Source organism: Arachis duranensis, chromosome 7, assembly GCF_000817695.3.
Source record: "Arachis duranensis cultivar V14167 chromosome 7, aradu.V14167.gnm2.J7QH, whole genome shotgun sequence".
NCBI lineage: Eukaryota > Viridiplantae > Streptophyta > Magnoliopsida > Fabales > Fabaceae > Arachis > Arachis duranensis.
The window spans coordinates 61728858-61743743 of record NC_029778.3 but is presented as its reverse complement, the minus strand read 5'-3'; the positions used below and the strand labels follow the sequence as shown (position 1 = coordinate 61743743).

Here is a 14886-nt window from a genome sequence, read left to right as displayed (position 1 = left end):
ATGTGCCCACTTCTGAATTTTGCTGGTGGTGGCAACCCAAACCCTCTACCACTACCACCCTTCACTACACTGATGGGATCATTTCGAGATCTTAATGTGGAGCTGGAGATTGGAATATCCTTCTAATTCCCAACAAAATAACCCAAACAGAAAATATAAAAGAAAATCAGAACTTCACAAATACTAATTTCATGTAAAGTGTTGCTGATTCATAAAACTTCCTTCTAAATAAAAATTAAAAACTTCTAAATTCTAATCACCAACATTCTACAAAAAAAAAAATCAGAACTTCACATCGAGGTAAATTCGGAGAAACCCATGTTTGTGTACACACAGAAACGAAGAAAACAAGAACAACAAAAAGAAAGGGTTGAATTTCAAGAATGGAAGCTACCTCTCTAACCCATCTAAGTGCATTTTTGTCAAGTCCTTCAGTGAACATCTTCACCTGCAGAAACAAGGTAACACCCAAAAATCTCGGCAACCAAAAACGCCTCAATGCAAGTGCAAATGCAACATCAAAAATTGGAAGCCAAAAGGGTGAGACCTTACACAGAAAAAAAAAATAAAAAAATTGAACTTTGTTTACCGAACCAAATGAATGCTACTAGTATAACAAGTGAGGACAGAGAACAGAGAAGTCTGACATGTGTGACAAAGAAGGTTAAGGTTTTGTTTGAGTGAAGAACAAGAAGAAAAAGAAGATGGGTGTACCAAACAGGAATGTGAATCAGCTTAGGGAAGGTAGCAAAAAAAAAGAAAAAGAACAAATATAAAAAAAAAAAAAGAAGAAAAACCTAAATGGGGTGCGAGATTTGAGGGAGAAGAGCAAAACTAAAAGATGAAAAAAGGGGTTTGCTTACTTAAAAAAGCTTTTTGCTTTCACAGATTTCACTCACTCGCTTACTCAGAACATGAAGAGAGAGAATGAGACACTCAAAAAGCCACTACCCTGCTCTCTGCTACTTCTTTCTTACTCTTTCATTGCTTCTTTTCAATTTTTCTACTGTCCTCTTATTAATTTAAAATTTTAATTAATTTTAAGGAAAAGTCTAGGGGCCAGCAATTCTATTGAATTTTGGCCAGCATGTAACCAGCAAAGAAAGGTGAGCCATTGGATGAAATCTCATACCAATCTCACACCATCAAATCATCATTGATAGTTAGTTGATGGCTAACAATCACAAAAGTTACTGTCCCCTAGCATTGTCTGTCAAGTTTTTAAGAGAAAATTAATTTAACAAACAATACTACAATACTAACAAAGATTCTCAATTTTTTATCAATACTTAATCAGTAATAATTTATCCCATATTTACAAAGATTTTAAATAAAAAAATATATAATTTATATCTATATTTATTAAAATTTATACACATTAATTAATATAATTTATATTTATATTTTATAAAATTTATACACATAAATTAATAAAATTTATTTATTAAATACAATTAGTATTTACCCTAAACAACCAAAAATATGAAAATTTATTGACCCAAGATTTTCTCTAATTTTAATTAGTAATTGCTTAAAATTTAAAAAATATTCTAAAATTCAACTTTGGCAATGAGATTTAGCTGAATCTCTGAAAAATTAATGAGATTTAATTAAGTTATTTTATTGAGTTTCTTTTATTTGGTGTAATATTTTTTAAGAGAATTTTAATTCAATTTTTAAGCATATTTTATCTTATTTAGTTTTAATTGTGCAATTAATATTAAATATATACTAATTGATTGTGTCACCTCAATTAGATCTTATTTTCAAAGTGATTTAATAAAAGAAAGTATAATTTGATCGAGGTTTTAAACAGTAATAATTTACATATCAATCAAATTCGACTTTTTATAATGTATTTTAAATGAACAAAATAATTTCTAAATAAAACAGGTTTTAATATTTAATGAAACTCATTGGTAGCAAAAATACATTTCCATATTCCATTCATGCGTAAAATAGTCTTCAGATCATTAGTGGTCAACTAGAACTAATATGGTAATAAATACAATTAGATTTTGATATAATCTTTATTTTTACAAGATACTTACTTTACAAGTAAACGCTTAAATTGATTCGAACAAATATTAGATTGAAAATTTTAATTTTTAACAAATTTTTGTTATTATAAAATTCTTCGAATAAAATAAGTCCCCAATAAATTTTAGAATTATTTCATGAATTAAATTTATTCTTTTATTATTTTAAATAAAATTAATTTTTCTTACAATAATATTTTTAAATTTAAATTATTTTATAATAAATTTTATTAAAAATTTATTTATCTAACATATATTAAAATTTTATTAAATGCATCAGAATAACCAATATATTAAAAGTTTATTAAATGCATTAGAATAACCAATATATCTAAAATTTATTGGATATTAATTTAAATGTTTATCCTTTTTATCTCTTATTTTATTTTATTTTATTTTGGCAAGTTGCCAGATTCTCAAAGGAGCGTGCCAAAATCCTTAATAATTTGATTTCATTTTATACTCTACTAATTACTTATGGTCGGTTTAGGAAGACATTATTTTATTTGAAGTTTTATTTGTTCTAAAATCTAAACGGCTAAACAAAGACATTGGTTACTACGAGGTCGTATGTTTTAGCTCAACAGGAGTTACGTACACATTTACTGATTTATTTTATTTTATTGACATCACCAATTATAGAGGATAGAAAATAATCAACAAAGAAAAATAATTGAAAAATATTAATATTAATTAGTTTCTAGTCATTTTTAATTTCTAACAAAATAAAAAATTAGTCTCTCATATCTTAAAATATCAAACAACTTAATTTATAAAAAAAAAATTTTAAAGATCAAAAACTAATATGTATCTTTTTTAAACAAGTATTAGAGAATAATTTCTCCTTTTCATTTTATTGTAACTAATTCATCTTATATTAAAAGAAATTAAAAAATATCTAATTAAAAACTAATCTATGTAAAAAAAGTATTAGAAATCAATTTAGAGGATTATTCTATAATAATAATAAGCTTATATCATATAATACTTGTTAGTTGTAACCAGCGAAACTGTGAAAGGGAATGAATGGCACATTTAAATTTAATTTAATTGGATCGGAAACTCGAACGTTACAAGTGGGGACACCTTTATGGTCCTTATCTTAATATAAAAAAAAAAACATAATAAATAACTATAATTCCAAGCTTATGATATGAGAAATACAAAAGCCAAAGTTTTAAAGGGTCCCAACTAATGCCACAATCACATGGTGGGTCACACTTTTGACGCCTACGATAGCTTTTTCTTTGTTCTTGGCTTCTTATATTTTATGTCTGCACAACTAACGTAACAATTTTAGTAAAAGTTCAAATTCATTTTATGAGTGAATCAAATTATTCTTCAAAGTATTCTTTATATCAGATCAAATTTTCAAATTAACTAATGTATATTAGTATAGATTAAATAGTATAAAATATATTTATTTAAATGTTATAAGAAATATGAATTTTATCTAATATACGTTAATTAATTTGACTGACGCATAAATTTGAGCGATATACTTGCTCTAACATTCAAATATTGAAACTTTAGTTAGGACTTTAGGCGGTGACCATGTGATTCATCTATTCAAAAGAAGATGAAGATATATCGTTGGGGGTTAAACCATAAGGAATGGAGTTATTATTATTATTATATATAATTTGCTTCAATGCGAGAATATTGACACTTACCTACGTTTGTTTGAAGGAAAAATAAATGAAAGAAAAGGAAGAAAAAACAATGAGAAGAAAAATGATTATTTTCTGTTATTTGGTCATTTAGGAGAAAAATGAGAGATGAAGAAAAAAAAGATGATCTATTAATTTTTTAATATTAAAAAAATAAAAAAATTAATTTTTTCTTTATTTATAAAATTTCAATTTTTAGATATAAAAATTTTAGTCTTTTCAATATTTTTAAAAATAAAAATATAAGAAATAGAATTTTTAAGAACAGAAATTAAAATTTTAATAATATTTTTTAAAAGATATTGTTATTTAATTTAAATTTTAATTTATCATTCAATGTTTATGTTTATTTTAAATTAAACATAATATTAAAATATAACTTAATTTTATATATTTTATACCAAATATAATATAAAAAATTAATTTTTTTTAATTTTTATCTTTTAATTTATATCTTTTTTCTAAATACAGTCTTCTTCGGGAGTGAAGTGTAAGTAGTAGTTTTAATTTGAAAAAAAAAATTGAAATCCGACAATGTAAGGTAACGATAAACTTTTTCTTGTAGGCTATTTGACATTGGCTTAATTTCAAATATTTAATCATTGCACTATCATTATTGGACAAGGTACCTTCTATGCTAAGCTTAGTGAATTAATTAACTAACGCGCCCACCGAACTTAACATTTTCAGCATACTTCATAGCCAGAATAGACTTTGAGAACGACAGAAACAGAAGCTATTTGCATATTTGCATGCTTGCATGCATCCAATAAGGTTTATTTAGGAAAGGTTACGTTACGTGTATATCAAAATTAGCCACTAAAATTAGTTATTAGTATAAAATTAATATTAAAATATAAATATATATTAAAAATAAATTAAATCACACATATATTTATATATAAATATATTAGTAACTAATTTTAGTAGTTGATTTTAGTGTACAAATATCATTTTCTATTTACTAAATATTTTGTTTAAAAATTCCTCTCTCGTCTTTCCACCACGTTCTCCTAGGGTAGAAGAAGTGTAGTGCCCATGTCCGTACTCACATCGAGTCACACCACGCCAAGTGCAGCAATACCTCAGTGATATCCTGTTCCATTCAATTCAAACACAACCACATGTCAAACTCCAATATAGATAGAAACAACCCAAACGTAGCCTCGGATAATGGAGATGAGGAACCTCTGATTATATATGATAATGAAGATGTTCAAGAAGGAGTACAAGGATGCGAAAATAGCCTGGTTGAAAAACTATTAACAGACAAAAACAATGCAAAACATATGGAAGAACTCAGATAGACCTAGAATAGTGGAACTAAAGCCAAAGATTTATCAGATTTTTTTTCCACAAAGAAGCATATCTGAACAAAGTATGAAAGGGGTCCATGGTACTTCAGAAATTCATGGCTGCTAGTCAAACAATGGGATAGAAATGATGACCCTATTGATAAAGGACTCGAAATAGCGGAGATCAAGATACAACTTTAGAACCTATTAGAATACTGCAAGACCACAAAACTGGGGATAAAGGTAGCTTCTGTCATGGGTGAAGTCAAAAGTTGTGAAATATATATGAAAATGCTAGAGATCAAGATTCCTAAAAGCAACAATCAACCTCAATATCAAAAAATCCACTGCTAAAATATGTGAATATAGGGAGCATAGAGGATGATTTCATGTAGGTATTTTTCAAATATGAAAAATCTCCTAATTTCTGTTATTATGCAGTTTGATAGGGCATGAGGAAAATAATTGCGAAAAAGCAGCTATGGATGAAGAAAAAGGAGAAGTCCGATCTAAAGAGTTGGAGGCATGGATGAAAGCAGACAACATAGGAGTCATTGTGAAGCCAAAAAACAAAGGAATGAGTGTAACACCCTACCACACAGAGCCTTACGCTTAAGTCGTAAAGCAGAGGTTACGAAATATTACGACCTCTAAAAGTGAAATACGTACATAAATATAGTTGAAAGAATTCATATCTATGAGTCTTGAAGAATAAGTTAAACAAAAGCAAAAACAGGAAGTCGTATTATACTCGCAAAGATATACGTAAGCTGGATAAACGAGATCAAAAGGGAAGATAACACATATGTATAAAGATTAGAATTCCAAAAATACAGATATCAAGTTCCAAACTCGACCTACGAAACTAAAGCCGGCCGGAGTATATACCTATAATAGATAAAGATAAAGTATATAAAAAGAGAAACTTTTGGGAAGGAAGAAATTATGAAATTCATATGTTAGAGTATTGTAAACCAGGGGCTTGTAATATCTAAGGGCTTGTATTCTTGATTGTATATCATAAAAACGCATCATATTTTGCACATGAAGATAATGCATTCTTCTAACATGATAAATACGTTTATTCTTAATACTTTGCCTAACGATTTTTACTGATTTTATGGTTTTCATTTGTTGTAAAAACCTTTTAGTTTTAATTATTTTCTTGTTCACCTTTTTTATTTCTTCTTTCAATTCAAAAGATTCAGTTATTAATTTTCTTACTTTCATTTCTATTGCCATTACTCTTATTTTCATATTTCTTCTAACTAACTTTAAAGATTTAAGCTTTTTATGAAACTCTTTCATGTTATAAGAACAGGGATAATAACTAAGAGAATAAAGAAGAGAAAGATAGTAAGCTTACAAAGATAAATTTGTACTCTTATTACTTGCAAAGTTGATACACTTCTTGAAGATAATTATAAATATTTAGAAAATATATGAAATAAGAAGATATAAGAGTAGAGAGATTTCTTGAGCTTTCAAGTATTTGATGATCTTGAATGAGTGAGGCCTTTGGTATTTATAGACCCCAAATGGTGACTATTTGGGGACTATTTGCCGACATTTACTGTTTTGCCGACATTCACTGTTTGCTTTTACTCTTTGCCGATATTTACTGTTTACTTTTTACTTTTTACTTTTTACTTTTTTTTTTATAGAAATCATTTTTCTTTATGATTGGGCTTTTACATTGATTGCATATACAGTACTTATTACATCTCAAATGGGTCTTGAGAATCTTGATAGTAATGAGCTGGGCTAGATTGGACCTCTTCGTCTTCTCTAAGAGGTACGGTTTGTATTGCTTGTAGAGAGCTTTGAATATCTTCCTCTGAGGTTGCTGCTGCTAGAGCTGCCATAATTTGTCGCTTCTGTGCTAAGAATTGGGTTTCTTTTTTATAAGCTATTTGTTCATTGGTGGTGCTTGAGGCTGTTATTGCTGGACACTTTTGTGATGTTGTTAACCATTGATCAATAGCTGCTCTTCTTAATAAATTTATATCATATTTGTTCCACCATTTTATTTTTATTACTCTTACTAAATATTGTATGCTTGGAGATTCTTCATATGCTGCTGAATCATATTCCCATGTCATAATCCAGCTTATTCCCATGGCTGCTATGAATGAAATGAATTTATATTCTTGTAAGAATGATGACTTGCTTTTAAAATATTCATACGCCATACTGGCTTCTTTTGGGAAGAAAGTCTCCATTGATCCAAAATTCTGGAACCATGCTTGGAACCATTTGAGAAATTGTAATGATATCCCCTTTCTAAACCAAATGAACCACGAATGGGGACTTGGTGATAGAAATAATATATGATTCCAGGCTTCTTGGTAATCATAATAGGTATAGTTCTAGGGTTCGAATTTTAGTGAGAAACTCTTAGACTGATATGGAGGTATTTCCCATTCTTGTAAAGATAATATTTTTATGATTTTTATTTTTGAATAAATAAGCTGTTTGGTGTTCGAATTCCTATAATGGGTTAATTCAATTGATCCGGTGTCTACTAATATGAATTCATAGAATTTTTGGGTTTTTTTGTGGGTTAATAGGAATGTAATGGAAAGTGTTTGGGAAAAAGTCTTATATAGGATTTTCTTATATTTTTTGAACCACTCTTTTTCGATGGTTAATATTTTTATAGGATTGGGTTTTTCATAGTAAGAAAATTGTTCTTTCAAGGGTTGAGTGTTATAGAGGTCAGATGGTTGTAATAATGTGAATTTATTATTGGTAGTAATTAAAGGGCTCTTAAAAGGTGATGACGATGATGGTGCGGCTTTTAGAACCTGTGACATTGTCATAGGTCTTAATGATAATTGTTTGGCTGGTACAGCAATAATAGGTAATTTCGTTTCTTTTATTTAGTCAAAAGGTTGACCATAATCTTCACTGGAGGCTATTTTTTGTTCCATTCTTTCCCTGCAAAAATTCTCTAGTAAGAAAGTCAGGGAGTGAATTTAGTTCTCCTTTTATATGTTCAATAGTAAAATTGGAGCATGATAAAATAGCTTACCATCTTGCAAATATTTGTTTTGAAACCAAATTTTTGACATCATTTTCTAAAATATTTGGTGCTGCTTTACAATCAGTCCTTATTAAGAAGGTTTTATTAAATAAATCTTTTTGAAATTTTGAAACACATAATACTATGGCAAGTATTTCTTTTTTTACTGTTGGGTAATTCTTTTGAGCCTGGTTCCAAATTTCTGAATGATATTTTACTATTTGTTCTTTTGAGCTATTAGGAGGTATTTGTTTAAGAATTCTTCCATATCCTAATTTTGATGCATCTGTTTCTACAATTAATTTAGCCAATGAATCTAATATACTTATACAAGGTATTTCTTTTATTGCATTTTTTATCTTTATTATTATAGAAGTCATTTCTTTTGTCTATGGAGGTGGATTTTTTCTTAATCTTTTATAAAGAGGTTCGCATGTGACTCTTATTCCAGGTAGGAATTCCGCTACATAATTTAAACATCCTAAAAATCTTTGTAGTTGTTTTTTGTCAGTTATTTCATTTGAAAATTTATCTGCAAATTCAATAGCTCTTTTAATAGGTACTGTAGTTCCTTGATAAATTTTATATCCTAAAAACCTTACTTTAGTTGTAAAAATTTTCATTTTCTTTTCTGATAAAACCAGTCCTTGTTCTTTTATAATATCCATAAATTTTTTTAGATGATATATATGCTGCTTTATTCCTTTTGAGTATATTAATACGTCATCAAGATATACTATAGTAAATTTTATATGCGGGTAAAATATATTATTCATTATTTCTTGGAATTCGCTTGGGGCATTTTTTAATCCTTGAGGCATTACATTCCATTCGTAATGTCCAAAGGGTACTATAAAAGCTGTCTTATATCTATCTTCCTCTTTTACTGCAATTTGATAATAACCTGATTTTAAATCAAATTTTGAAAAGATATTTGCTTTATTTAATCTTTTAATTAAATCACTTTTATTTGGTAAAGGATACCTAATCCATTTTAATACCTTGTTTAGAGGTTTATAATTGATAACTAATCTTGGAGTACCTCTTTCTATTTCAGATCTTTCATCACATAGAAGCCTGTACAGCTCCAGGGTGATTTTGAAGGCCTTATTAGTCCCTTATCTAGATATTCTTATATTTCTTTTTTACAATATTCTAGATATTCTTTGTTCATATGTATTGGTTTTGCGTTTGTTGGTATATTTTTTTCATTAAATCCATCTTCATATAGTAAAGATATTTCATGTAATTTTCTATGTTGAAAAGCTGTGGGATTTAAACTACATAATTCTGTCTTAATTTTTTCTTCAATTGCTTTTATTTTATCTTGTATTTCCGGAGTTTGTAATTGTTCTTCTATTCTTTTATGTGTAACTTCTTGGTTTAAGTAGTTAATTTGTCTTGTCTTCCTTTCTATAATATTAACTTGACGTGGTAAGTGTTGTAAAATTTTCTCTTGTCTCAAACAATTAATTTGTCTTACTTCTGTTTTCATAACACTAACCTGTGTAGATAGGTGTTGTAACATATTGAGCTCATGCTGTTTTGGTCTAGTGAGAAATTCAAAATAAACAGGATGATTGGGGATTCTTGTACAAGTTATTCCGTCGATGTCGACATTAAAGGGATATAATAATAAAGTAAAAGGATTTCCTAATATAACTTGATTAGATATATTTCTTGCTAAAAAGAATGTAGTGGCAAAGCATACCTTTTTTTTCTCATAATATTTTGTGGGTATTAACCCTTCTTGTATACAATTGACATCAGCTCCTGAATCTACCATAGCTATTAAATCAAATTTTTCTTCTCCTACTATTAAGGTTATCGTAGTGAATCATTTTTGGCTTACTAATAAAGTTAGTATATTTATATAATTTTTCTGTACCCAGATTAATATAATTTTCGGGGATTGTTATGTTACTAGTCTCTTCTATTTGACTAACATTATTTTGCAAAGATTGTTCTTAGATTTTTATTATGTTTTCTCCTTCTATTTTTAGTAATCTATAGTCCATATTAATATTTTGTTGTTTTAATTCCGAAACTTCTCTTTTTAACTTTTTTATCTCTTCTTTGAGAGAATTAAGAGAAACTTCTTCTTGTGAGTTTTTAAAACGATTATAAATTTCTTTTATTTCTATGGGTCTTATTTCTTGCTTACTTTTTTCTTCTTTTTTAACTAATTCAACTAATTGTCTTATGAACTCATCCCTTAATGGCGTATCTTCTAACTTGTTAATTATTTTGACTAGTGTAGAAGTTTGTTCTTTAGTCAAAATATTTACAGTTTTTTCACAGTTTCTACAGCTACATAATCCTATTCCTAAACAATTATTATTATCCTGTTCCTCTTTTTCACTATTTTCTCCTGAGCTCTCTTCTTCTGACATAAGGTCTAATTGTTGTATAAAATAGTCTTCAGTTTCAGAAGAACCCTCATAACTTGATTCTTCTTCTGACTCTGAATTGATTAGTATAGCTGCCAAAGCATGGTTAATTTCTTTATTTTCTATTTTATTTATTTTTTGTTCTATCGTACACTTATTAGCATAATGTCCTTGTTTTTTACATTTCCAACATGTTACTTGTTTTTTCTTATTAGAAATTTTAGGTTTTTCTTTAGGAGTGTTATGGAATTTTTTATAATATTTCTGTTCATAATAAAGGGGTTTGTCTATATTATATTTAGGTTTTTTATAAAATTTTTTCTTTTTAACTTTATGCTGTCCACTAGGTGCTTTTTCAGGAGTTATTCCATATTGATAACAGAAAGTGCCAAGCTCTTTTTTTCCCGTGATACTTTCTTGTTTTATTTTCTGTTGTATCTTGGTATTTGTGCATATTTCTATACCTGTTTGTACTATTATATTATGCAATTGTCCAAAAATTAATGAATTATAGGAAATCTGAGTCCCGAACTGTGTTTGTAGTTTTTGTAATACTTTTTCAGTGAATAATTTTGGTAAGACTGCTACGAATCTTTCTTTCCAGAAAGGTGCATGTGCATCATCTCTTATCATGACTTTTGACATAAAAACATCTTTATACCATCTATAATCAGACATGGTTGAACATCTTAAATTCATTAATTGAGTTTGTATCCTATCTTTAAAAATACTGGGATCTCCTACAAAATTTTTAATAATAGTATATATTAATTTGAATGTAGCATCTGGTGACTGATCTTCTTGTTTAATACTATTAATAATTAATTCTTTTTCTTGGATGCTGAGAAAATTATCCCACCAACCTTTCAATTGTCCTGTAAATCCTTGGGTTATCATAATTGCTGCTTCCTTATCAGAAGCTTTTCTCATCTTATAAGCAGTTACAGCCATAGTCATATTACATATTTGATCTAAAATAGCCTGCTCACTTAATCCATTTATATTCCATTCTACTAAGTCTGATCCTGAGAAACTATTTTGCACTAATTGTGTTCGCTCTTCTAGGCCTACATCTACTAGTGATGGTCTAGAATAATAATTTCTTGTTTTAGGATAATCTCTTTTATGGGATATTTTATTTAGTTCTAATTCTTCTTCCTTTTGTAATGTATTAATTGTTAATTTTTCTAGACTAATACTCCTAAGTTTTTCTTTTAGTTCTTCAACTTCTGTTTCTACTTTAGATTTTAAGCTAATATTATCTAAACTTTGTAATTTATATATAGGTTTTTCTATGGGTTTTTCTACCCTAACCACCTTTTCCATGTTTTCCATTCTTCCTAACTGGTTTTTCATTATATCTAACATGGTATTAGTAAAGTTTAATTGTTGATGTAATTTCTTAATATCTCTTTTTTCTATATTTCCTTCTACATTGCTATCTTTATAGGGTGTTGCTTCAACTTCTAGATCTTTTTCAATTGGTATTTTAATAATTTCTTTAGGAAGATATTCAGATTCTATTACTGATCCTGAACTTGTTTTCCAAACAATAGTTGGTTTTGTTAAAGGACATAATTTCTTATCGGGTTTAGAGTAATAATTAACGTACCAATCAAAGAAGTATAAACTAATTCTATTTTCTTTCATAAAATCATAGAATAGTTCTCTTAGTCTAATAACTTCATTTTCTGAATGGTTGGTAAAATACCAATCTCTTAGGGGTTTATTATAATCAACATTAAAATCTTAACTTATCCATTCTTTATCAATCTCAAATGGTTCTTCCTTTATAATTACTGATAAAACTTGTGATTGCATTGGATCAAATTCCGAAGGTGATTTATATACAGCAGTGGCTATATTTGGCCTTCTTTTGTCAATTCCTACAATATTATCCATATTTCCTATTGATGAGTTATCTATAGAATTTCTATGACTAATAGTTTCAACATTATGAGGAATTCTTAATGATTGGGATCTATTCATCCTAATTCTAATATCAGGTCCTTCTCTGATTATTTCTCTTATTCTAGTATTTTGTATTTGTGGTTCTTCAATACCATTAGGTATTATCCATTTTTCAGGCATTCTACTTTTTAATTCTTCATGTCTTAATCTTCTAGGTGTTTGTATATTAGATCTTTTTAGATTTGCATGCAAAATTATCGTTTCTTCTTTTGAGGATTGTCTTAATGCTTTAAAGTCATAATTAACCTTAGTAATTTTATAATATATCCTATAGATTATTTCGAATGGATCATATTTCTCATTTATAATTGTTTCATTAGATCTTACTTGCAATTTTAAGGCATGCCATGTGTATTCATTTTTAAAATTCATAGCATAATTTGGGTAACAATTAAAAAAAAAACTGGTCCATCATGACAATTACTTTCTAATATTCCTATTAATGAGTCACTAAAATTTTGAAATCTGGTATCTCTTAAGGTTAATAATATAGGCAGATTAATTTCTATTCTAAAATTAGGTTTTATGACTACTTGTATTAATCCTATATGGATGAAGTTATATCCTTTACTGCTATGTTCTTTCAATTTATCCTCTTCTAAGATGGTAATAATCTTATTATTACTCGTTCCTGGTTTACAATACTTTAACATATGAATTTCATAATTTCTTCCTTCCCAGAAGTTCTCTTTTTATATACTTTATCTTTATCTATTATAGGTATATTCCAATTACGAAAATTTTCTTCTAATTTAGCTATTTCTAATTCATTTTTAGTTCCAGAGGTGGATGCTTCATCATTATCTGTTTTTATCACTAAAGAATTATTTTTTCCTAGATTTAAACTACTCATCGTTCTCAATAAACTAGCCATTTTATGGTTAGAACTTTGTAAGTTACGAGACCACCCTCGTTAACCAACGGATTCACTGCCTTACTAGGCCTTACAACCGGGACTACAATTTGGGCTGACCAACGTATTAACAGTTCTCACTGCTACTTCAAAGTTGTAACTATAAAATTTTGAGATTTATCAAGAAGACTTGTAATAAAAATTCAGTTAAAAATAATTTCTTTATAAATATTGAATAAATCTTCTTGAAATTTTAAAACACATAATACTATGGCAAGTATTTCTTCTTTGACTGTTGGATAATTCTTTTGAGCCTGGTTCTAAATTTCTGAATGATATTTTACTATTTGTTCTTTTGAGCTATTAGGAGGTATTTGTTTAAGAATTCCTCCATATCCTAATTCTGATGCATCTGTTTCTACAATTAATTTAGCCAATGGATACTGTAGGTTGGGGATTGCCATCCATTCTTTGAATGTTATATACATGTATTCTTGATTCTATCTCTAAAAGTTGTCTCATGCTTTGTACATGTAAGTAATGCATCCTTCTAACATAATGAATGTGTTTATTCTTAATAGTTTGTCTAGCGGTTTTTACTGATTTTTTTGTTTTAATTTGTTGTAGAAGCTTTTTGGTTCTGATTATCTTTTTGTCCATCTTTTTTATTTCTACTTTTAATTCTGAAGATTCAGTTATTAGTTCTCTTATTTTTCTATCTATTGCCCTTACTCTTGTTTTCATATTTTTTCTAACTAATTTAAAAGATCTAAACCTTTTATAAAACTCTTTCATGGTATAAGAATAATAATTGAGAAAATAAATAAAAGAAAGATAGTAAGCTTACAAAGATGAACTTGTACTTTTATTGCTTGCAGAGTTGATACACTTCTTGAAGATGATTACAAATACTTGGAGAATTTATAAAGTAAGAAGATATAAGAGTAGAGAGATTTCTTGAGCTTTCAAGTTTTTGATGATCTTGAATGAGTGAGGCCTTTGGTATTTATAGACCCCAAATGATGACTATTTGGGTACTGTTTGCCGACAGTACTGTTTGCTTTCACTGTTTGCCGACATTCACTGTTTGCTTTTACTGTTTGCCGACATTCACTGTTTGCTTTTTCTTTTTACTTTTACTTTTTTACTCTTTACTTTTTCATTTTTAACTGGATTTTTATTACAAGTCTTCTTGATAAGCCTCAAACATTTTATAGTTACAACTTTGAAGTAGCAGTGAGAACTGTTAATACGTTGGTCAGCCCAGATCGTAGTCCCGGTTGTAAGTCCTAGAAAGGCAGTGAATCCGTTGGTTAACGAGGGTGGTCCCGTAGCTCACAAAGTTCTAACCATAAAATGGCTAGTTTATTGAGAACGATGAGTCGTTTAAATCTAGGAAAAAATAATTCCTTAGTAATAAAAACAGATAATGATGAAGTCTCCACCTCTGGAACTAAAAATGAATTAGAAATAGCCAAATTAGAAGAAAGTTTTCATAATTGGAATATACCTATAGTAGAAAAAGATAAAATATATAAAAAGAGAAACTTCTGGGAAGGAAGAAATTATGAAATCCACATGTTAGAATATTGTAAACCAGGAACGAGTAGTAATAAAATTATCACCATCTTAGAAGAAGATAA

The 14886-nt window shown here is 28.1% G+C and overlaps 1 long non-coding RNA gene across 1 annotated transcript; it reads right to left on the bottom strand.

Annotated features, from left to right (window-relative positions):
* On the bottom strand, positions 1 to 964 carry LOC127740711 (uncharacterized). The gene is made up of 3 exons (XR_008001541.1): positions 864 to 964; positions 395 to 547; positions 1 to 122 (listed from the first exon to the last, which is right to left on the bottom strand). It is a non-coding gene; the product is annotated as an uncharacterized LOC127740711 (long non-coding RNA).
* Between the last annotated feature and the right edge of the window lie 13922 nt (positions 965 to 14886).